We start from the raw sequence: 25,442 nt of genomic DNA on the forward strand, positions 1-25,442 counted from the left end.
GATTTAGGTCAATAAATATTTGAAATCTTCTGCTAAAAGGTAGTTTTTTCTGTTCACAGAAATTCTGTTCTTCCTGAAACTGAAATATGAATAGAGTAAAATATTTTTAAGTGATTTGGAAAGAATGATTATCTGTTCCTATGTTATTTTCTATCCAATTAAATTCTGTTTATTTCAAAAGAACTTTGAGAAAATTTTCCTAAACTTATTGTTTATGTCATGACTCACTTTTAAAACAGCATATGAAGTACCAAAATATATTTTTTTCTCCCCCTAAGCACCTTCTGGGAAATCGTCAGGGATGCCTGTCTGAAGTGCCTATATAGTAACACATGTAACATGGGAAGGAAACATGGTAAACCAGTGTAGAGTAGCAGAACTTTGATCTAGTTGGAATTATGTTGAAACTGTGGAACAGCTTACATGATTAGAGTACTTCAACTGACTTATTAGTGCTACTTTTTAGGATGGACAGAGCAGGAATATGAGAAGATAGATGCCCTCTATTGAAGAGAGCAGCTGAAAGGCATGGATTTTTCCTTGGAGATGGATGATGAAAAAACAGAGCTTTTGGGTTACAGTGTCTATTGGGTTATAGACCACCTGATCAAGAAGAACAAGGTGAAACCTTCTATAGAGAGCTGGAAAGAGCTTCATTAACAGGTCCTGATCCTCATGGCAGATGTCAATCACACCAGTATCTCCTGGAACAGGGACAGTAGAGCATGACATAAACCATATAGGACATTCCTGAAGTGACAATTTCCTGACTCAACCCAGAATGTAGAGGTGCTTTGCTGGACTTCATACTCTCACACAAGGAAGGGTTTTGAAAGTCAAAGGCAGCCTTGATTACCATTCCCATGAGATGGTGGAGTTCAGGACCCTGAAAGGAGGAAGCAGAGCAAAAAGGAAGTTACAACCCTGACTTCAAGAGAGCAGCAATTGGCTTGAGCTTTGAAGCTCATTTTGAAACAATCCCATTACATAAAGCCTTGGTTGGAAGAACGCTCCAGTAGAAATGGTTTATGTTTAGGACTCACATCCTTTGAGCTCAGAGCAGTCTATCTTCTAAGCAGGAAGACAGGCAAAATATCTGGGGTCTTGCTTGTTCTGACAAAACTTAGACATAAAAATATATAAAGGTAGGAAATACAGACAGGTAACCTGGTAGGAATAAAAAGACACTATTTAAGCATGGAGACCTGCAGGTAGGAAAATCAGAGCCCAGAGAGAATGTCTGATGAAATGGAGTCTGATGTCAAAGGCAAGAAAAAGGTATCTATAAACATATCAACAGGTAAAGGACAACTAAGGAAAATATGATCCTACTGCTGAATGAGTTGGGAATCTTGCTGTAAAAGGACATGGAACAGGCTGAGGGTACTGAATTCTTCTTTTAGCTGTCATCTTTACTAGCAAAACTTGTCTTTAAAATTCCAGATATCTAAAGCTGGGAACAACATCTGAAGTAGGAAAGTTATATAACTGGTGAAAGAGAAGCAGGCTACGGAAAACTTGGACAGCCTTTACATTCATAAATGTAAAGGACATGGACATTGATGAGTTGTGCCCATGAGTCAGGCCTGATGTTACTGAAAAGCCTCTCTTGATTATTTTCAAGAGATCATGGTGGTTACAAGAGGTTTCTGAGGACTTCAGGAAATAATTGTCATCTCTATCTTCAAGAATGGCAAGAAGAAAGACCCAGAGAGCTGCAGGCATCACCTCCATCTGTGGAAAGGATCCTGAAAATCATTTCCAGGCAATCAACCAAGAAGAAAAGTAACAGAAGCAGTCAGTATGAATTTACCAAGAGGGAGTCATGCTTAACCAACTTGATAACCAATGTTGAAAGGACAGATTTGGTAGATGAGAACAGTGGATACTATCTTCACAGATTTCACTATGTCTTTTGACACAGCCTATATCACCTGACATTAAAGACATTATTTCTTTTAGGAAATTTTTACAGAATGATGATAACAATATTATCAGGGGTCAGAAAAAGGTGGTACCAGTCACACCATGATGTCTGCACAGGCAAGCTGTTGATAATTTTGGAAGTGGGCAGTGAGATCATTTGAAAGACAGCTCAAAAGACAAGGCCGGAACATGATAGTGAATGGAATAAAATCTGCTTGGAAACCAGTAGCTAGTGATATACACTAGGGGCCAATCCTTTCTGAGTCTGTTCAGTATTCTTTTTAAATATCTGGAGAATGGTGTAGAGTGTAGCCTCAGCAGTTTTGTAAATGACAGAGAAGTGGCAGGGGTAACTAATAGAGCAGAGGTTTGTGCTGTCATGAAAAGAGATCTCAAGAGCCTGGAGAAACAGTCTGACACCAAGCTAATGGAGTTCAGAAAATGCTGAAACTGGCACCTGGAAGGAAAGGAATAAGATCACACTAGGCTCCTCCATCTGGGAAATGCTTTTGAAGCAAAGGTTACAGAGGCAGCCAAATTGAACGTGAGCTACCACTGGGCACTTGAAGCCAAGATGACCAACAGCTTCTGCAGCTAGGAGAAGGATTGTCAGCAGGTCAAACATGATCTTCCTTTTTACTGGTGAGGCCACATGACTACTATATACAGAACATTTGTTTACTTCGGGGTTTCTCAGTATCAGAGAGCTGCGGACATGTTAGAGTTCAAAAAAGGCCACAAAAATGATTCGTGGGCTGGAGAAACTCCTGTGAGGGAAAACTTGGGAAACAGGACTGTTCAGCTTCGTGTAGGGGAAAACTCAGGGTGCTCTCTTCAATGTGTGCAAATATCTGATGGCAGGTTGTAAGGAAATAAAACCAGGATCTTCTTGGTGGTGGCCAATGACAGGGAAAGAGGCAATGGGCTTAGACTGAGATGCAGTACTGTCCACGTTAGCAAAGCTTTCTTTTTACTTTGGGCTGATTGAGCATCTGAATAGGTTGCTCAGGGAAGTTGTGGAGTCTCCATCCTTGGAAGTAATACAAAATCACAAACATTCAGTGGTGCCCACAGGTGCCTAGTGGTCCCAGTGATGGGACGTGAAGCAATGCACATTAACTGAATCACGGGAGCTTCCATCTGAACATCAGGGAATACTTTCTCAATGTCAGGGTGATTGAGAACTAGCACCTCCATCCTTTGAGGTATCTAAGAGCTTCCTGGACAAGGTCCTTATCTTATTGAGGAGGCAGTTTAGACAGGATAACTCTTCCAAAGGTAACTGTTCTGTGATACTGTACTCTACAACATCGATATTGAAAGATACTAACCAACACCAGCAGCTATACAAAACTTGGATTAAGAAGCTATTCATCCAGTACTGGATACCATGGAAAACATCTTGGTGTATGGGAGTCAAAATTACAGTAGTGGTCTTAGATAATTTTTAATGGAAGATAAACTGTATTTGCTAAACATTAGAATTGACTTCTTCCTTTATAGAAATCCACTTCTATGTCCAAAAAAAATGCCTACCTGCTAGTTTAAAATATTTCTAAAATTGTAATTATTTCTAAGTGGTTTTGTGTTGTAATGATTAAAAATACTTTTTTAAATAGTAGCAGTTTACATATAAATCATTAACTCTTTGTTGAACCAGGACACTTTTCAAATCCAAGCAGATCTAGAGAATACTAGTTTCAAAATACATTTTAAAAAACATTGAAAATCTTTAGAAGTTAAACTTATTTTGACACAGGGAACAGAACTCTAGTTATGATAATCTAGAAAAATATATCTAATGTTAATTTCATTTTAACAAGTGTTAAAATATAGTGCTTGACCAAAAACAATTTCAGTTTTTTCAATTCTAGCTGCAACAACATTTTGCAAATTTATCTAGAGGTCAGACATAGAATTTTCTGGCTTAGATGCTCATTATCAGTATTACTAATAAATTATCAATTACTGTCAATAATACAAACAAAGTCAAAAAGCAGAATTGTTATATCAAGAAAAAATAAACTAAGACAAAATGAGAGGACTTTTTGCCTGCCTTTTTCTCATTGTACAAATCTTTTATGTATCAACTCAATTAAGGAATTTAACATGTTGTAAACCACTAAAAATAATGCATTTTTAGACTTTATGCTTCATTCTGATTCAGTCAAGTTAGTGATTTGATAGGAGATCCTATGTTGCATCTCATTTTATCACAGATTGGATTATGTAGTCTTCAAAGCAGAGAAATCTTTGATTACTGAGGCAATATTTAAATATTAACTCAGATGAAAGCACCACAAACCAGCTGTTTCTATTTAAGTCTATTCTTGTGTTCACTTTAAAATTGTGAACCAATAGTCAGCTTGTTGAAGAGATGTTTGATTTGATCATGATGTTCCTAGGATTTTCTTTTCATGACTGTTAGGCCAATAGCCTTCAGAGAAATGAGTTAAATTTCCCTGAAGCTACTTGACTCATTATCATTGAGTTCATTATCATATAGAACTAAATTTGTTAGTGTTTAGAAGACATATCCTTACTTTTGACTTAAGTGAGAAATCGATGAGTAGATCCAGGCAAACTAAGGACCAGTAGCTTGTTACCTCCTCTGTAATTCTGCAATTCTGTGAACTGCTCTCCTTCTGTTTAGTTTTTGTTTTGTTTTGTGTTCAAATTTTAGTATTGCTCAAGAAGTAAAATGCCTGCCATTCAAGAAACCAATTTTATAAGAGTATGAAAATAATAGCACTTTAATGTGTGATTTTATCCTCAGTGAAACATTTATCAATAAATTATATTTATTGCTGCAAAGAGTTTGCTTACTGGAAATCCTTTTAACTTCAGCTAGTCACACAGTATAAATTAAAAGGTATAGAATTTCTCCCTAAATACACATGCAGTAACTACAGGAAAAGTGTTCTATTGCTGCTGTTGATATTGAACAATTTTGTTGAATTCTTTTACTTTTCATGGAGACTGTAGGAAGGTCTTCTTTTAAAGATATTCATGCTTTTTAAGAATGTGACTTTGTAACTGTAATAGAATAGGAATTTTTTTTTCAGAATTAGATCAAGGGAGATTTTTAGCAACCTTTCAATGTAGTGAGAATTTCAAATTAGAACAAAACTGCACGTAAGCCTGGGGAACATGACGCATACCATGATTTTATTTCTACCTCTGAATTCAGACTACTGCATTTTTGGGAAATTTTGCCTTTTCTTCCCCCACCCTGCCCACCAAGGAAATTATTTTTTAATGTCAATTTATATCAGTTCATAGTTTGTTATAAGCAGAATTCAAGCAACTAATCCTTTATTTATATGAAGATAATTCAAATCCTATAAATTGGTAGGGAGTCAGATTTTACAGTTAACATTGTATCTGACTTCCTATATTATCTCATTTTTATATAGGTTTCTCTGATTTAATGGAAACAAAACTCTTAAACCTCAACAGAATTGTAAATAAGTTAATTTTGACTAATTGCTTTTATGGCTGGAAGTAATCTGCAAGAGTTTTGCTCAGATTTTAAATCTATTCAGCCCTCTTTAGATGCTTAGCATGCAGACAAGAAGAGACATAGATTCTAATTTGTGCATCAAAGTTCTTTGAGAATGCCTGTTAAATCAGGAAATCGTATAGATACAAAGCAAGACAAGAAAGCAAATAAGCTTTTCCAACCATAATTCTGCTTAATATTGTCTTTCCTGGATATATTTGGTCAGAGTCTGGTAGCAGACACAAAAATAATTTAAGCTCCCTTCCTTACCTCCACTCTCATTCATTCAAAACTGGGTACTCATTATCAATTCCGTAAACTTTCTGTGGTTGCCTTTTGTGTTCTTGCAAAGCAGGATGTAAGTAGCTTATTTCTTGGTGAACAAGGAAGAAGGGAGGAGATTCTGCTGCAAAATAGGTTTGTTCATTTCAAGGTCTTATTGAGCTACTCCCATAAAGGAGAATACATGTTCTTATTAAGAATATGGAAAAGAATATGGGAAATCCACCCTAGGGATTGGGAATATTTTGTGTTGTATGTTTTAACACAATTCTGAATCCACTAAAAGTACAGGAGGCGTGACCACAAAAAAATTACCACATTGTGATAAAAATTATGAAGTTGTTTTTTTGACACCCTAATTGCCTAAATTGTGATAAGAATAATGGGGGTTAACAGTTATAGTTTTACTTTAAGCATAATGCTGCTGAGGATGTGCATCTTCACGAAGCGTTAAATGACTCTTGGCTGAATATAAATAGAAGGCATTCTGTATATCTGTGTCTGTTTCTGTGGGAACAGTAGGAATGCTGAGTGCTGTGATTTGAACTAACGACATGTTACCTGTATGGTTGTGTGTGCAGAATAGATTATAAATGGCAGCAGAAGAAAATTCTCTTTTCTGAGTAACCACAGAGGGTATTGGGAGACAAAAAAGAACCCTAAACTCCAAACGCCCAGGAAGTTATGGAAATATGTCTACATATTTTGAAAATTTTGTTGGACGTTTTAGGCATTGTATTAAACAATAGGCTTTTGCTTTTTTTCTTGTGATACAGAAGAGAAAAAAAGGGAATCTGTCAATATGTACAGCTATGAATTTTTTTCAGTGACTTTCTAGAGACAATGAGCAGCTTGCATTGTCTTGAGTTCAGGAAACATTTGATGTACAGGCAAGGCAGAAAAAAGGAAATAGCGCTGATTTTTGAGAAAAAATGATTTTCCATTAATGCCCTCAAATAGTAAATAACTCTTCAGGAAATTCTTCTGTGGGAGTATGCAACTGATACATAGTGTTTTAGTGAAAGTTTCTGACCCAAGAAACTAGGAGAATATCAGTAGGCTGTAAACGAAGTAGATGCTATTCATATATGCTTGTGTGAGTAAAACCATGAAAAATCTGTCTCCTTAAATGCATAGTATCATGAAGGGAGGAAGGAGACCCTTATTTCCCCATGAAAAAATCTAGCTCTCCAGAAACAAACAAATTTATTTTTGAAACAAATTCGTTTATTTTATTCCAAAACTGATCTGTCAAGTGATTGGTTAAAACTGATGACTGTGTCTGAAACAATGTATCTTTTATCTTTCTAGTAAAAGTAATAATATTTCCCGATGATCTTTAGAAACTAAATAATATCAGTTTGATCATATCCATGTTTTTGTAGGAATTATTGGGAAAAGTACAGTAAATAAATATAGGCAGATTTTAGCAAGACCTTTGTGGTTTTAGATACTTCACAAAAGCAGGTACATGAGTATAAATTTGGGCATTTTTTGGCTGTTAGGTAGATGTGAAAAAAATAATTACTAATAAAATTAATGTGGGTTTTCTTGTGGGATGTTTTTCTTGTAAATGCTATGCCAAAAGGTACATATCTAAAATAAATGAGTAATAATAGAATGCTTAGGTGATTCAAGATGAGAAGACACTTCACTTTGTGAAAACAAAAACATGTTTTCATGTTTTACATGTTGAGAAATTACAGCTAGTTCTGCTGATAAAACTTTCTCTACTATTGCAAGAAAATTGCATTTCTCATTCATAATTTCCATTATTTGTTTACAACTGTAAATGTTGATGCTGAAATATGCTTTTTTTGCCTTGTCAATACTCATAAATCTTTGAAGAAAGAACTTTTCCAATTTCCTCTGAAATTCACTACATTTTGCAATATCACACAAGTTTTAAGAACTTTCCCTGTAAGTGTCTCTACCATTAGCAAATATTTAATAATCTTAATTGTCTTTAGAAAAATCTTGCCTAAATAAGAATAGTAATAAAACTACTGAATTCTGATATCCTCAAGTCAATTTCAGTATTGGTTTGGCTAAATGAAGATTTAAATAAAGAGTAGGTGAATGATTAAATGAAGATCCTTGAGACTTTTTTAGGACTCCTGAAATTTAAGCTGCATGGACAGATCCTCATGCCTACATAGCAGTGTACTAGATCAAAAAAATTGTTAAACAACCAAGGACAAAATAACTAACCTTTTTTCCACTGACTTTTTGATCAAATAACATTGTTGATCTTGCTGTATTGTCTCAAGACTCAGTGCACTTGTATCTTTAGAACAGCTAGAAAATTTTCTGAAAATAGCCCCTCCTCACAGAATTTCATATGCACTCTAAGTCCACAAGCCTAAGAAAAATCGACTGAGAGTATTTTCACACAAAGGCTCAGAGTAGCTTCTTGACAGATACAGATAATTTGAAGTATAAATGAAAATGTTATGGATGATAAAAATACTTAGGAGAAATAAAACTACATATTAAAATGATAAAGCATGTTCATCTTCAGTGCTCATGTCTTTTCTACTCATACTTGAAACAGTTCCACATCGGTATTCAGTCTAATATTTGGGGTTTTTTCTTATTCCTGTACTTAATAAAAAGTCATGAGTATCCTCTGATAGTACTGAAATGTATAGAACATCTGTCCACTGTTTAGTGATCATACTTTTTTCCACATACATCATAATTTCAGCTGTTAATGACATGAGCTTGCTTACATTTCACTGTCAGTTTCAGGACAATCCAAAGGGGGAATTTCTTAGAGATACAGCATTATATTCTATAATGATGAATTTATAAATATCTTCAGGTTTTTGTTGTTTTTTTTTTTTTTTTTATTTTTTATTTTTAAGATAATTATTTGCTTTGTGTAAAGCAAATAAAAGGGAAAGAAAAGTATAACAGATGCAAATTCTCTTTATAAAGATCCTGTACCAGTTTTTAAAGATTATATGTAAATTTAAAACAACAGTATCAAACTCTGTAAATGACAGCTATAGAGAAAATTGCAGCGCACATGATGTAAAGTTATGCTTTCCTGTCTTTCTTTAGAAGAAAAGAAAAAATCATTGGAACTTATGATGAGGTGAAACAATTTACTCTAAAGTGATTGTTCAAAGTATTCTCAGGAAACGTCACCCTTCAATTAGCAGAACCAAAGATTAAATACTATTAGTGCTATCTCTGAGATGTAGCTTGAATTCTGTGTTCACTATTAGAACATAGCTGTAAAATGAAGTAAAATTCCTGAGTATTTAGGTAGTAGAACATTTGCTGGAATAAATTTTTGGATACAGGACTTGAAGTCTGGCTGCCAGCAACAATAAAATGAAAGCAGATGTCCCCTCCCTCAAGGGCAGGGAGGCCCTGCAGAGATACATTAGAGAGATGGTCAATCACCAACCAGCAGGTGCTGGATTCTACACCTGGGACAGGCAACCCTGGTCGTGTGATAGACTGAGGAATGAGACACTGAAGAGCAACACCGAGGAAAGGACCGGCGGGTCTTGATTTTCAGAAAGTGAAACATGGGTCAGCAGTGCCCTGGCAGCCAGGAGGGCCACCCATGTCCTGCAGGGGCATCAGGGACAGCATCACAGCCAGGCAAAGTAGGGGATTGTCCTGCTCCGCTCTGACCCGAGGCAGCCTCATCCCAAGCGCTGGGAGCAGTTTTGGGTGCTATAATATATAAAAGAAATTAAGGTCTCTATTAGAGACCTTCCAGAGGAGGGCCATGAGGATGGTGAAGAGTCTGGAGAGTCCCTTATGAGCAACAGCTGATGTCACTTGGTTTATTCAACCTGGAGAAAATGAAACTTGAGGGAGACCTCACTGAAATCTTCAATGTCCGCATGAGAGGAAGTGGATGGATAGGGACCAGTGTGACAGAGAAGCATTTGGACAATGCTTTTAGATACATTATGTGATTCTTGGGGTGTCCTATGTAGGGCCAAGAGTTGTGCTTAATGACTCTGATGGGCCCCTTCCAATTCAGCATATTCTATGATTCTGTGATTCCAAATAGTCAGCTCTTATGTTCCATTTCTATGTCATCCTTTTGTTTTAATAAAATAATATCTAATTTCAGTGAAAAGTAGGCATTGGCTATATTGCTACCATCTGTAGACAGACTTAAGGTACATGTTAGGTCTGGCCTGGAATTTATTTCAATTTTCCTTGTATTTTTTACACCTTAAAGGACAAAGTAGTCTTATATTATTTTATGTAAATCAATATGTCTATATTTTCTCTCTTCCTTTTTTTTTTGTTTGTTTATTTTAGCTTGCATGCTCTTTTTTATAGAGTGGTGAAGGATCATAACATGATAAGATTGTTTTGGATTTTTTAATACAGATGATCACCACTGACATTAAAAATAATAGCACAAGTGAAGTAGTTATTGCATAAATTTGCAAGTTGTAGATAACTGGAAAATTGTTCTATCTATAATGTAATTAGAAGATAGTTCAGAATGCCTATAATGTTCATATATGGGGAAAAAGAATGATTCTGTAACAGTAAAGTAGGTAGAACTTGAAATAGTAAATGTGGTACAGAAGACTGAAAATCACTATTAGAACATTTAGGGAAGGATTATGAAGTTTGGGATGTATAAGCAGTATGTCTCTTGAAAAAGGAAACTGCTGTTTCACTGGCAGAGCAGCAGATAATTAAAATTTTTTAATGGAACACAAGAATTGAATTACTTGTTCTCAAGAAAAAGAAAGAATGCAATAGAAAAGATGGATTAAGGCATCCATATTTTTATATTATGGCTGTAGTAAAATAATGTGAAATCAGCAGTGCACCCCAGCAGCAAAGTCCAAAAATACATTGGGCTTTATGAACAGGGGCATCAAGGGAAGAGATTATACTCCTCTATGTCGCATTCATTAGACCATATCTGGATATTCCATTCAGTTTTGATCCCTAAAATATGTGAAGGGCATGGACATAGTGGAATGGTTTCAGGGACTGCAATTAGGATATTGAGGCCTGGAGCACTTGACTGTGAGAAGAGGCTGTGGCACCAGGGCTGGTTCAGCTGGGAGAAAGTGGCTTCAGGGGAACTCAACAGTATTACCAGCACCACTAGAAGGGGAAGAAGAGATGCAGTCAGGCTTTTCACAGTGGTGTGTGGCAGGAAGTTGAAAGGTAGCAAAACAAGCTTTAACATGAGAGCCTCAGGCTGGAAAGAAGAAGCCTTTTCTCCAGGAGTGAAACAGGTTATCCAGAGGTATTATACCATTTCCATTCTTGGAGTTTTTCAAGACTCAGCTGGAGAAAACTCTGAGCAAATTTGTCTGAATTAAGGACCAACCCTGCTATGAAGAGGAGATTGTGCTCCCAGAGTTCATCCTTCCAACTGAAATTATTTAATCATTTTGAGAATGTTAACTAAGAAAATAAATGATCATGACTATTTTTGTTCTTCCATTATTCCCCTCACAAAGCAAATATTTTTAAATTAAGCATTTTTTCCCTGGATTTTCTATGCTACATATTCTCTATAGTGACAAAGTAATCTTTGTAGATTTGTTACAAGAACTTGTGTATTCTTGGCAGGTAACACACATTAGTAAGAAAAGGCAAGTATTTTTCACTTCATCCTGATGTAAAGAAGGAAAGGTGTTAAAATAATTTAAGAAGCTGAAACAAATGGACAGAAAGGAATAAAGGAGGGGAAAAGGAATTTATATTGCAGGAGACTTAGAAGCTGTTAGCCACCAGATTCCAATTCTTTTAATGTTACCAAGACTTCAGCATTTAATGCTGTATCAGTTTTGCTCTGCAGACACAGTTATAACAGAAAAGAACAGTAATGACAAAGGAAGAATTTAATTTTAATCTACACTATAGGGACCAAATCCAGAGCAGAGTTCCCATGCCACAATTGCAAGGTCAGTTTCTATCTGCTGAGGATATGACAAAAAAAAAAAAAAAAAAAAAAAAAAAAAAAAAAAAAAAAAAAAAGGTCAAAAACCCAAAAAACCAGCATAGAACATTGTAAAATTGACATAATTTATTACACTGCATAGAGCTGAACTAACAAAAATTTGTTTGCATTATATTACTGCCAACTGTGCAACTGCTGCTTTGCACCTGTTCTGGGTGTTGGACAGGGTGCTGTTTCCACAGTTAGAAAGATGTATTTTTCTGATCTATTCAAGCTGAACTTTTTTTTTTTTTTTGGCTGAACACTTACTAGACAACTGCAAAGATACATATGCCTGCTTGCAGTTTTAAGACTTCAATCCTAAAAATGTCCATTCTAGCTCCTGACATCATTACTCCAATTTTCTTATATCTCAATCCTTTGGGGAAGTCTTCCTAACAGCATTTTCCAGAAGACAAAACTTAGAATCTTGGTCTCTGCAAAACACACAGTATTTTTTTTTCTTTGAGAGAGAGATCAGTACTTTATCTCCATTTCTACCTTTCACCAGTTTGATTTTTGACATCAATTTTCTGTTGCTATGGTTCTCTATACAACTTTTTAGTTCTGGATTATATTGTGATTCCTTTTGTAAGTAAATATTACACCTAGGGTTTATAATGTTTCTTTAGGGAACCTTGCAATATCTGTTACTTTACAGAAACAGATTTAATGTGTGTCTCTCACAGCTAACTAAAAATCTACTTTTTCATTTTAATTCTTGTAACAAAATGGAGAAAAAACATACATTAATGGAGTGGGAGTTTTAGTGAAGATGGAGCATTTCTTTTTCACTAATGAGGCTTGAAGGCAGAGTACGATGATAGAATACACATATTCATTCTTGTGGCTAGAAATGTGTTTTTCCTTTTTCTTTTCCCCCAATTCCCTGCCCTGGGAGCATTGTGAAAGACATAAAACTCGTTTTGAATATATTAAAAAAATCTTCCTAAATGTTATCAATTAGCCATCAAGAACTGGAAACTAGCCTTGAAAATCAATAGGCACTATTAAAGATAAATAAATAGTAGCATGACATGTTAATTTCTTAAGACCCTGCCTCTGTCACGGCAAATGGGTAGATGCCTTCGAGAAGTAGAGTATATTCCTTCAGTCTGCCAGAGAAATTCAACCAATACAGGTTGCTTACTGGATATCTGAATATTCTCTTTGGTTTCTAAATAGTTTGTTGGCTAAGAAATAAAGTAGAAATGTAACATTGCTAATCTCCATTAAAGGAATATTAGAAAATTCCTGTCATTCTCGCTTTTACAAGTACTACACAAAAACTGATGTGTTACACTGGTGTGAAAATTCATGAAAGTTAATGCAGTATTTGTATATTCATATTCTCCATCTATTATAATTCATATTGTTACTAGCATGAACAATGGCCAGAGCTGTCTCTATGAATTTTTATGATCTTTACAGACATATATCTTAAAATGAAGACTATTTGCTTAAAATGATGAATTTTGCTGCCTCAAATACCTGATATGTACATAACTTGCATGACTGAAAGTGTGACTGGCATATACCAAATTTGTAACTAGTAAAATCTGCCTGGGAAATCTGCCAGGATTTTTGATCTATTTTGCATGTAACAGTTTATTATCAAACAGTAGATTACTTAGAAGCATGCCTCTAATTTAGGATTATACAGATTGTCAAAGTAAACAAAATTGGTACTCTATGACCAGTTCTTACTTTGTTCCTCTGCAGCGCTGTAAGTCCTGATCTTGTACAGATATTTACTTCAGAGGAAACTGAGGGGTCTGAGGCCTCAGTGTGCTGAGTCTTTATAAATCCACCAACTTCACACCTGTCAAGTTTACAGACATTAAAGCTCTAGTATTTAAACCCTTCAAAAACTAATAATATCCAATCCTTTCAAAATAGTTGTTGTATATATTGCATGTTGAACCTGGATGGATGAGAGGTGCTCACCAAAGCTGCTCTGTCCCTCCCCTCTTCAGTTGTACATGGGAGACAAAATACCACAAAATCCTTATGGATTGAGATGAGGGCAGGGACAAATCACTCACTGATTATCATCACAGTCAAAACACAATTGACCTTGGGGAAATTAATTTATTTTCAATAAAACCAGAATACAGCAATGAGAGATAACTCATAACAATCTTCCCTCCCTTCTTCCTGAGTCCAACTAAATTTCTAAATTCTCTACCTCCTCCTCCTAAGTGGTACAGAGGGACAGGAAGTGGAAGTTGCTGCAAGTTATCACACCTTGTCTCTGCCACTCCTTCCTCCTTACACTCTTACCAACACCAATGTGGAGTGCCTCCCACAGGAGACAGTCCTTAATGAAATTTCTGGACATCAGTCCTCCCACAGTCTGCAGTTATTCATTAACTGCTCTAGCACAGATCCCATCCCTTTTGGTCAGTCCTTCAGGAACAGGCTGCTCTGTGTGGGACCGCAATGGGGTCACAAGTCCTACCAGCAAACTGCTCCAGTGTGGGCTCTCCATATGGTTATTGCCCTGCCTGGAGCCTGCTTCAGTACAGGCTTGTTATGGGGTACATTTGGGCACACCCACCTGCTCCGGGATGGGATCCTCCAGGAGCTCCAGGTGGGTATGTGCTTCCATAATCTGAGGCTTCATATTCCTATAAAGCAATGAACACATGAACATGAAAGTGAAGGCAAAATTACTCCCCCCAGGACTAAACTCACCAAAGTTTAATTTTGAGATTGAGCAAATCAGAATGCTTTAATCAAGGCATCAATTTCTTTTAGCTTTCAAATAATATAATATAATAGTGTAAAGACCTGGTGTTCTTCCTACCTCACCCAAAACTTTTCCTTTTACCATTTTGCTTCACTTCAGATCCACTCCAGTGGCTGACTTGGCTTTCCTCATAGTAAGCTACAATAGTATGCTTATGTCCTGTCACACTTACAAGTAAGTCTTGAAAAAATTAGCAAAGTAGTTTACCTAGAGTAAATAGCTTTCTAATAGCTGCAATATGTAATTTTAACTATTGAATTATGAAAATATTTTTTTAGAAAATTCATTATAAAATAACGAATTATACTCCAAAATTGCACTAACGCGCCTGTGGTTAGATGATAGGCTAGGTTATGGTTCCGAAAATCAATTCATTTCAATAGAATTTTTAGGCTGGAAGGAGTGTGAATCCTGCCTTGCAAACCTTGGAGTGGAGCCTTTCACAAGGGTGACACTAGAGCATATATGTATATGAATTCAAAGTAGATAGAGAATATTTCCAGCATTACATATTTAAGGTTAATGACTCTTGTGTAGTTAAAGTTCCCCATGGACTGACATTTCTGCCTGATGTTGGAACAGGATTATATACAGACTGTGAGAGTTCCTGCCATAAAATTGAATCAGGAAAAGAGATAGACTGCAATTTGTGCTTTTGACTGTTCCATGGGAGTCTCTGAATAAATCTGAACTTTAAAACATGTAATTTTTAATTATTTTTAATGATAAGTATATTTCAAATTTAGTCCTGTGAATGGTAACTATAATGATGATGTAGAAATAAGGACATAGAAAAATTCATGCATTGTTTAATTTCAGATCTTTTGGAATGGAAATACACTTTCTTATGTGTAATATTTGAATAAGGCTGCTAAATAACTGATGGTATACAAATTATGTGCAACTTAAGTTTGGACTGACACTCAAAATCAGATTTCTGCTGTGAAACGCTTCTCATGTCACATTCAGCAATGTATAGGTATTAAAACAACCATGGAAACAAACTGTCCATGGATATATTCAGTTGAATCACCCAGTTTCATGAATATTTGATCTGCTGATTGCCTCAAATACTTTAGATTTCTTGCCTATAATTTGAGCTTAATAAATTTCTGAAGGTAAGGATCTGGGTGACAGGAAGGACAGTAGTCTTGAAAAAGAACAAAAGAGAATTGCACAGTGTATATATTCTTTAACTGGATAGAAAGTCCAGAATTGTAGACTTCTGGTGATATTTTCTTTTGACAAGGAATCAATATGATGATGTAACAAAAAGGTCTAATTGTCCTGCTTAAATTGCAAACATCTGATGAGCACACATATTTTCCAAGATTAATATCTTAAAAGTTATAGATACTTTTGGCTTTTAAAAACTAAAAATATATAAAAAACCACCTAATTTATACTCTTAGAATTTTTCACAGACAGACTACCTTACACAAGAAATGGAAATAGTTATAGACTGTAGATATTGTAAACATGGAAGGATTATCTTTAGCTGCTGGTAAACATATTATTTGCAGAGATAATAAAGGAAATGCTGAAGGCTGTCCTTTCTGTGAAGTTGCTTACAGGTGTCATCAGCACTGAACTTACCTTATGGTAGAATATAAAATTCATATTTTTATTCAGAAAGAAGGATATTTATTTCACATTTATATTTTTATGGTGCCTTATTTTATAATACATTTAGTATAAGTCCTTAAGAATAAAAGGAAAGACTAAAGAAAACAGTCACATTAACAAAAATAGTATATAGTCTCCATTAAAAATCTGTTGCTAAAATGTAGCAAGGATAATTTTGCAGTTTGTGAATAGAAAAAAAATATAAGAAAAAAATCTCTTATTTGTGTGTTAGTACAGTAAGGGTATCAATAATGTTTTTATCTTTGGGATGAGTTTTTCTTCCTCTGCCCCTAAACTATCAGTATAATGGAAGAAAATTTTCATAGCATTAACATCCATTTGAAACCTTAGCTTAATCATTAAGCAGCCTTCCTATTGTACATTTGAATTGTTAGAGTTCCTAGCTTGAAGATTTACCTGTTGGTCTAATATATCTATCTATATCTATATCATCTATATCTATATCTATATCTATATCTATATCTATATCTATACCTATCTATATCTATATATTACTTCTAGTAACATACCAAAATGGAATTAAAGCAGATGTGATGCTTTCAATATAATATATTTTTTAATTCAATATTTTCATGCTATAGAAGATAGGGGACAATAAAAGCTAAAACTCTTCCAAACTGTTTATAGGTGTCACCTAATGGCACAAAATATGCTTATGGAAAGGATTACAATTGTATTTGTAAGGAATTGACTTAATACAGATTTCTTGTACAACAGCACAGACTAGTGGCTTTTAGCAAGGCTGCAAGTTTGCCTTTTCTCTTAAACAGTATTAAATTAAGGTGGCTAAGACCAGAGGGTATAGAAAGCCTGAATGTTTCTATTTTTCTAATTAATGCATGGCTTCTGATAGGAATGCATACTTTCAACTAAATACAAAGGTTTTTTACAAAGAGACAAGTTTTGTTGGGTTTTTTTGCTTTTTTTTTTTTTTTTTTTTTTTTAATGCTGTAGGAGATTGAACCTACATTGCACATTTTTACATGTATTTACAAAGAACTACTTTGTCCAGACTGAGTAGTTTTTCAATTTCTTGCAAAGGTGTGTCACAGATTCACTGTATCATTACAAAAAATTACACAAATATATTATTCAAAACCTCTCAATCTTCTTGACATTTCTAGACAAAAATATTTGCATAACATTTGTCTATTAAATGTCAGAGGCACACTCAGTTTCAAGGTTTACCTTGAAACTGAGTGTGCCTCTGACATTTAATCTTTCTGTAAGTCTTCTAGACTTCAGAAAATATATAGTTACAATTAAGGTTAGTAACATTACCTGAATGTAGGAATTTTAATCATAGTGATTACACAGAGGTCTCCTCACCTCATTTCTTATGCATCTTCCTATATCTGCTTTTCATGTCTTTCTCTCTAGTTAGCCCAAGTATACTATCACACTGACACTGGTGTAGTTGCTTTTGGTAGCTGGGATATCCCTTGCTCAATATTGTCCTACAGTTCCTATTACAATGCACCCCATTCTTTGAGAAATGCTTTTCTCTGCAATTATCCAAATAACTCCTAGAAAACCCAGTGTGGCCCAGTAGAGGCCTGAGAATATGGTGTGAATACAATAAGTGCATGGAAAGGTCCCAACCATGGAAGTATACCTGAAAATTTCCTACTTTCCAAAACTTAGCTTGTGAAGATAGAAAATACACTGCTCTTGCTCATCAGAATAAATTGATAAAATGGGTGGAGGTGTGCCTCTGTGAGTACATTAAAAAATTATCTTCCAGTAAATTTCATCTGTTGGCCACATTTAAGCTCTCAGTATCAAGGTAATGAACACTGGACCTAAAGACAAAGTTAACAGTAGGGCACTGTAAATAGTTCTTAGATTGAAATCCAGTGGGCTGAATTTAACAGCTGGTATTTGTAATTTAGTAACAGTAATGAGCTGTAAAAGACATGAAATGTAAACGTCAGACTAGCAGGAAATAAATTATTTACCATGCAGTTTAAATTACAATATAATTTGGTGTAAGTTTTCTTGGGACAGCAAATACTTCAGGCATGATAGCCTGATATCAATCTATCATTTCACTACGTAATCATAATTCCTCTCACCACATTTCTCCACTGTGTATTTATATTATTCTAAGCGGTTCAACTGGCTTGATTTCCTCATTCTAGGTCTCATTTCCATTTCATCTTACCATGCAATTTCTTCCCAGCCTCAAAGAGATTACACAGGAATTTATTTTACTTTTTTTTAGGAATTTGAATGTCTATATGTATTTTGGCTAAAACTTGCAAATCTGTGAGGCTGTGTACTCACGTCTAAATCACAAATGTGTCTAAATCATTCAACATCTAACTTGGCTGTCTTGAAATCCTCACCAGGAAGATATAAAATTGCCATTTACAGGCATTTAGCTGGGAAGAAATACTGAGTGTTGACTGAATTTGGAACTATACATAGATGAAGCAGGACTGAGAATGAAGACAGAAAAGCTCTTAAAAAATGCCCAGGGCCCTGTAAGGTACCTAGTACTGCTTAGTCTAACATTCAACATCAAACTTCTTTGCAGTGTTAGCTGCTCTGTGTGTGTTGGAACCTAAAGTGCAGTCTTCTGGCAAGTGGACAAAACCAGTGTGTTTTGAATTTGTTTTTATATATTTGTTTTTTGTTTTCTGAACCTGCCAATTCTTAGAGAAACCTGGGTATTAACTGTAAGGTTCCTGTTACCTATCCATAGCATCAGTATTTTAGACTAGCATTTTTACATATTATAATGAATAAAACAGTAGCACTGATATTTAAACTATAAACAAATGGTTGTCTGCCAAAGCCTCTTTGATTTTAATTTCCTGTTCTTTTTGCAACTTCTATTGTCCCTATTTTGAAAGGGTTTATCCTTTCTAGTTCATATTTATGAATATGGCTTAATTAAAAAGTCCTCCTTCAGACATTGAATTGCAAGGAGATTTAGGTCCACATTTTCATAATTTTACACTCTTAATACTATTAGAATAATGATCATTTAGATGGCTACACAGGTGTTAAGCACCTACGTTTCATCAATGGTGATAGCTTTAATTTTTCATTAGATTACTCTTTAAAAAACCCTCCAATTTTATTTAGTCAGGAAAGAAATCCTTCCAGCAGATGGCAGCAACTCTCCACCTACCCCAATTCAGATTATAAACATGCATATCAAGCACAAACTCAGAGAATAAATTTTTATTTTTTTTCCCAGCTGATGGCTGAATTGCTTACACAGACTATTCTTCTCCAATTTTAATTTTCAAGATGACCAAACACAACTGGTGTCACTAAGTTGTCTGAAACCAGCCAAGCCAGGAGATATATATTAGATTACAATTATTTTACAATTATTTTATATTGACAATTTAGATAAAGGAAGGTGGACAAAAGCTGTAGTTAAATTTTTATTTAGGTGACAGGATGTGCTGCTTAAACTAAACTTAAACTAAACTTGCTTAAACAGCTGCAAGAATCTGAAGCCGTTTGGGCTTTTACTGAGACAGATTTCCTTGGATTTCCTTGCAGTGGACTTGTCATTCATAGTCATTCTTCTTACTTGGCACATTGGTAGTGTAAGTGGTATTGGACAGGATATACACAGCCTCCCTAAAGATCAGTCTAGCTCAGACATTATTCTCTATTCACAGAAGATCATAAGGTCTTTCTGTTCAAGGGATACTGTCAAATAGAATATTTAAAAGTAATCCAATTAAGTGTATGCTGCAGCTTCCTATAAATAATTAACTGATTTTAATTTAAATTTGTCTGTAAAAAGGAGTGTTACAGTGACTCTTTTCTTCTGCTGAATAAAACCCCATGAACTACTGAGACAGCAACTGCCTGTGGCACTATCCAGCAGTTTATTCAGTCATGCATAGACTTAACTTGATCACACAAATAATCCCTCTTTTGTGGAGCTTCTTGTTTAATTATACCTCAATACATGAATAAGCGTCTCTAGGATTCAGATGTAGCTGATTACAATTATACTATGCTTATACATAAAAATTATCAAAAATACATATGTAGTCCAAGGATTATATATATAATTCTTCCACTGTCATCAGCTTCCTTGTTATTTGATATTTAAAGGACTTGTAAGTAAAGCTAAAGCTGGTTAATGATGCAGAGGTCTAAAAGAATCTCATCAAATTCTGGTTTTTTGGCAAATATGAGAGATAATATTTTGCGTACTTTAAAAGAATGCAACTGTAATCCATATTTCAACATAATACTACGAAATATTTAATTTGCTCCTACAAATTTGGTTTTATTTAGGTCAAAAAAGGGTATTGCATTTTTAAACAAAATGCTATGAAACGCCTTTAATTAGAAAATGAATTTGTGTAAAAGTAAAACTAAATAGCTTTCAGTTACCTGCAGACAATTTCTTAGTTATGTTGCATGTAGAATGGATATACCAGGGGAAGTGTTACACTGGTAACCATTGAATAAGCTTTTCTGAATTTGTAGCCTAAACATTACTGTTTAGTTGTTGGGGTCTTTTTTCTTTCTTCTTTTTTCTTTTTTTCTTTTCTTTTCTTTTCTTTTCTTTTCTTTTCTTTTCTTTTCTTTTCTTTTCTTTTCTTTTCTTTTCTTTTCTTTTCTTTTCTTTTCTTTTCTTTTCTTTTCCTCTTCTCTTCTCTTCTCTTCTCTTCTCTTCTCTTCTCTTCTCTTCTCTTCTCTTCTCTTCTCTTCTCTTCTCTTCTCTTCTCTTCTCTTCTCTTCTCTTCTCTTCTCTTCTCTTCTCTTCTCTTCTCTTCTCTTCTCTTCTCTTCTCTTCTCTTCTCTTCTCTTCTCTTCTCTTCTCTTCTCTTCTCTTCTCTTCTCTTCTCTTCTCTTCTCTTCTTTCTTTCCCCTTTCCCTTTCCCTTGTTTTAAATGTCCATAAAGAAAATTGTTCTTTTCTTGCCAAAAAGATACAGATGACTTTGGAGGACTTTTTGCCCTTTTCCTTTTAACCCCAGGTTGCTATCATTTGTGGTGTAAGATCACCTGTATCGATTGTCTATAGAAATCTTTTCTATTTAGAAAGGGTTAGAGAGATAAGGTACAATTGCGAGATTATACCAGAAGAGAGGAATGGGTAAAATCACATTTTGGCTTTTATTTGTCAACCCATATTGGTAACTTTGCCTTCACTGAGACAGTACTGGACCACACAATCACTTTAAGGACTTAAAATATGGTTCTCAATTTTCAAACACTCATCAAGAATTTTTGCAGTGGGGAATTCTATTCATATATTTAGATTTTTGAAAAGTGCACTCTATAACTGTAGTGCATTTAATAAATATATAAATTTTTTTTCCTACAAAACATAACTTTCTGATATGTACTACTCTGAATTGTTCCATAGTATATCAGATGTTCTATCTAGACAACAGAAAAAGAGAGAAGTAAAATTCCCAAAAACCAGAATCAAAAGGAACAGCAGCGACAAAAGGTAGAATCATTGCGCAAAAGTGAAAAATTTCCTGCAGTCATGTTCCAGGATATATTTTTTTAACTTCTTCTTGGTGCATGACCAGAAGAAATAATGGAAGAATTTCCATAGATTTTTTGTGGTTTCTCTCCCCCTACAATTAATTTTTATCTTTTTGTGAATTCAATTCACCAGTACTTGTATTGTAGATTTTGGGTGATATACAAGTTGACCCATTAGTAGCAGATTTTCCTTGTTATTTATAGGCATTGCTGAACAGTTTCTGTGTGATAATATGCCATTTTCTTAAATGCCAAATGCTGTTGAGTACTATTTGTATTCATTAGATATATAAAGGAAACCAAGCAACAGAGGACATTTTAAATAAAAACCATTGAAAATAAAAATAGCCATTTAAAAAAATAAAAATAGCCAAAATAAATATTCCATTTATTTTTAAATGGATAAAAAAGTAAGGCCAGTAACAGAAGGAAATTTTAAAATTAATCTTATTTACATATTTCTAATTATACCAAGAAGATTGGTGGGTTTCATAAAAGAATAGCTTTTAGCTGTATTTCAAATACAGAGCATTGTCCCTACCACAGTTTCTCCAAGGCACAAGTTAGCTCATAAAAAATAGTTATTTTACCTGTGATGTCTTCTATGCCTAGAACTTTGAGAAAATGTTTGTCAACAGTTTTCACCTCATAAAGTTTACTGACTAGACAATAAATTAATCTTCAGGCTTTGTAGAAAAGAAAAAAAAAAAAATTTGATAGTGCTTTAATAATAGAACAATTAAGAGACAAGTACATGTCAATGCCCTCAGATCATTATGCAATAATTTTCCAAAAAAACCCAAGAATTTTAAAAAAGAAAAAAAAAAAGGAAAAAAAAAAGAAGAAAAACCCAACCAAATAAAAACACCTTGGATAAATTTCTTACTGCAGAAACAAGCCCATGATTAAACTTTTAATATGTTGGAAAATTCAATTTTTTTCAGAGGGTCTAGCAAGTTAAATTTTTGGCAAAAAGGATATACTGGTTCCACATCTACAAAAGAAAAACACCATTTCTAAATTAATTTTTTTCTGTTTTGTGGTGGGACCTGGAACAATGGTAGGAGCAGGGGACTATGACAAAGTCACACCAGGGCCAGGTTATGGAAATAAGGTGAAGCACAGGGGCAAGAGAAGGTCCTGGAGGCAGGAGGGAGGTGGAGAGACATGTGTCAGCCCAGAGTTTCCTAGTGACAGGGTCTGGGAGGAAAGTAGAGCAGATGACCAGCTCAGCTGCAGCTGTGGGCACAGCCCCAGGCTCTTGGCCCAGTGCCATGGTGGCTGGCTTGAGGGGAATCACAGCAGAAGGCACATCCTGGGGCAAGGCCTCATAGTGCCTGACTGTGGCTTCCAGCCCTGCTGTGAGTGCTGACCCATGGCTCCCTCCTGGGAGGCCTGCAGGGTAGCCTCTTGCAGCAGCTGTGGTGCCTTTCACCATGGCTTGGCCTTAGGACAGGGCCCCACACACAGATAAGGCTTAGGAAGGTGAGGGCACCCTGCGAGGATAATGTGGGAGATGCGGATACACCAGGCCTGATGCAGTGCGCCTCTGGAGTGCGGTCCCTTAGCAGGGGAAAGAGCTGCAGTGGTGGTGGGGAAGGCACACTGTTCTGCAGAAGTATATGAGGGAATGGGCAGGACAGGCGTGGGCACTGGGACCTGGGGAGGGCCCTGGCTGCGCATCAGTGGAACCGGGCATAAGCAGACCCTGCAACAAGCCAGGCCTTAAGGGCTGCCCAAGCCCTTGACACCCTTGTTTGTCCATTGCAGCTGCTCTCACCTCAGCCCGTGATAAGTCTGACAGGAACTTCTGTCTCATGAAGAGCAAATGCTAGTCTTTACATTATTTTAACTGGCAGGTATTTTCTTAGAGGAGCTCTGCCCTACTAATTTTTTTTCCTTATGATTTGGGAGCTCTTTTACTGCTTGGGTTTGCTGCAGCACAGGAATAGAAATTGTCAAACTTTCTGAAATACAAGGTAAAACAACACTGACGGTATTCTAATAGGTGAAAAAGTGTTAAACACATTTTCCCTTTATCTCTCTGCAGGGTCCTGTTTACTAGAGCTTAAATCTCTTCTAAATAGCTGCCTGAAACCCCTCTATTTTGCTTCCTACTACATTCCCACTGGGGCAATACCATGTTTCTTGATATTATTCTTCATCGTGCTACCTCTTAATAGCAATGAGAATACTCCTGAGAATGACTTAACAGGAGAAGAAACACTGATTTACTTGGCTGTAAAATCATTCCTGGAAGACTGCCTACTTGTGTTGTACTGTTAAGAGGGAGACTGTTTCAGTCTGTTTGTGAAAACAAGGTTAGGCAAGTGAGAGGTCTTAATAGGCCTCTCTTAGCTCCATTACCTGGTATTGTCGTTCTGGAATAAATACACGGGTGACATTGAATGGCCAGGATTAATCATGATTGAGGGATCAGGAAAATATTGAGAAAGTGTTTAAGGGCAAAATATATTTTAGTCTCATAAAACACATCAGATACAAAATTCTTAATCAGCATTTTTCATTAGCCTTCATGTATACTGCTACCTGTAGAAGTGGGAATTACTCTGGCTTTTTTAGACCAGTATTCGTTTCTCCTGGTTTATCTAGTCCACTTGAAAGACTTTGTAGTTTTGTTCTCTAAGGAAACTAATCAAACTAAATTAGGTACCAGATTTTCTGAATTTTGAAAATCCTGATTTTGATATCATTCTTCACACTTTCATGTTTTAATCTGAGAGATTTCTATTTTTCCTCCTCTTTCATGTTGCTGCTTAGAGCCCAAGACATATCTCTTGATGTTCTTTCTTGATTGAAAGCAAATGGTTAAATAAGGAATATTTTACTCTAAACTTTATTTGAGAAATACATATTTTTCACACTTCATATTTGCAAAGATGACAGTAAACAGAGTGTACTCACACATCCTGAAAATGACTGTCAGATGTTGATGGCAGTTATTGGATCAGCAAGGGGAAAATTGCTCTTAATAAGAAAACAATTTTTGACAGTATAATCTCTTTGTCAAAACCAAAAAATCCTAAATATAAATAACCTCCAATTCTGTGGGGGAAAACAAATTACTATGAAAGGAGAATTTAAGGTATATACCAACATTTGATGCAGTCTTTCATCCTTTTAAACATTTTTAGTAAAATGATAGAAGCATGGAGTCTATTCTCTGATATTACATCAGACTAAGTACCTCCAGCTTGTAGAAGATTCAACTTCTGGCTCACCTTTCCTGCTTATAATGAACCTGATATTCTATTTTTTCAATGCTTCCATCTTTAATAAAGATTTTCTACACACTTTTAATAATCTCAATCTGAAGCTAATTAATGTTACAGACAGTGTTAAGTTGGTCGAAATTCCCAGCATCTAAATGATGTTACTCAGAACTAGGCTATCCCAGCATGACCGTTGTTTGCATCGAGTTAATTATAAGTCATTTATTTTATTCCTTCACTTCTCTCAATTTTTTTATTTGGTTGTAGGTGTTTCTTTCCTTTCCAGAGCCCAAAAGTGACTTCTTGGTCATGAGTCCATATAGGACCTCGTTTTCTATTCTGTACCATATCCAAATATACAACATGACTGTTTCCCATAAAAAAAAAAATAAAATAAGGGCTTGACTACTATATCATTTTCCCGACAGGCTTTTCAGCTGTTAAAGAGCTTTGTCTGTCCCTTACCATGACCTTCAGGTGCCTGAGAGAGGTTTTTCTTTTGAAAAAAACAAGTTACAATCCAGTTACCACAAAAAGTACCAATTCATATGCTTCTTCCCCTTTCCCTGTACAAGTGTAACATTTATCAGACTGCCATCAAAAAGGTAAACTTGCAGATAATGGAACTCTTTTTTCCTAAGTAACAGTGCTGAATTCTTTATACTCG

This window comes from Ammospiza nelsoni, chromosome Z, assembly GCF_027579445.1.
Source record: "Ammospiza nelsoni isolate bAmmNel1 chromosome Z, bAmmNel1.pri, whole genome shotgun sequence".
In the NCBI taxonomy this organism is placed as follows: Eukaryota; Metazoa; Chordata; class Aves; order Passeriformes; family Passerellidae; genus Ammospiza; species Ammospiza nelsoni.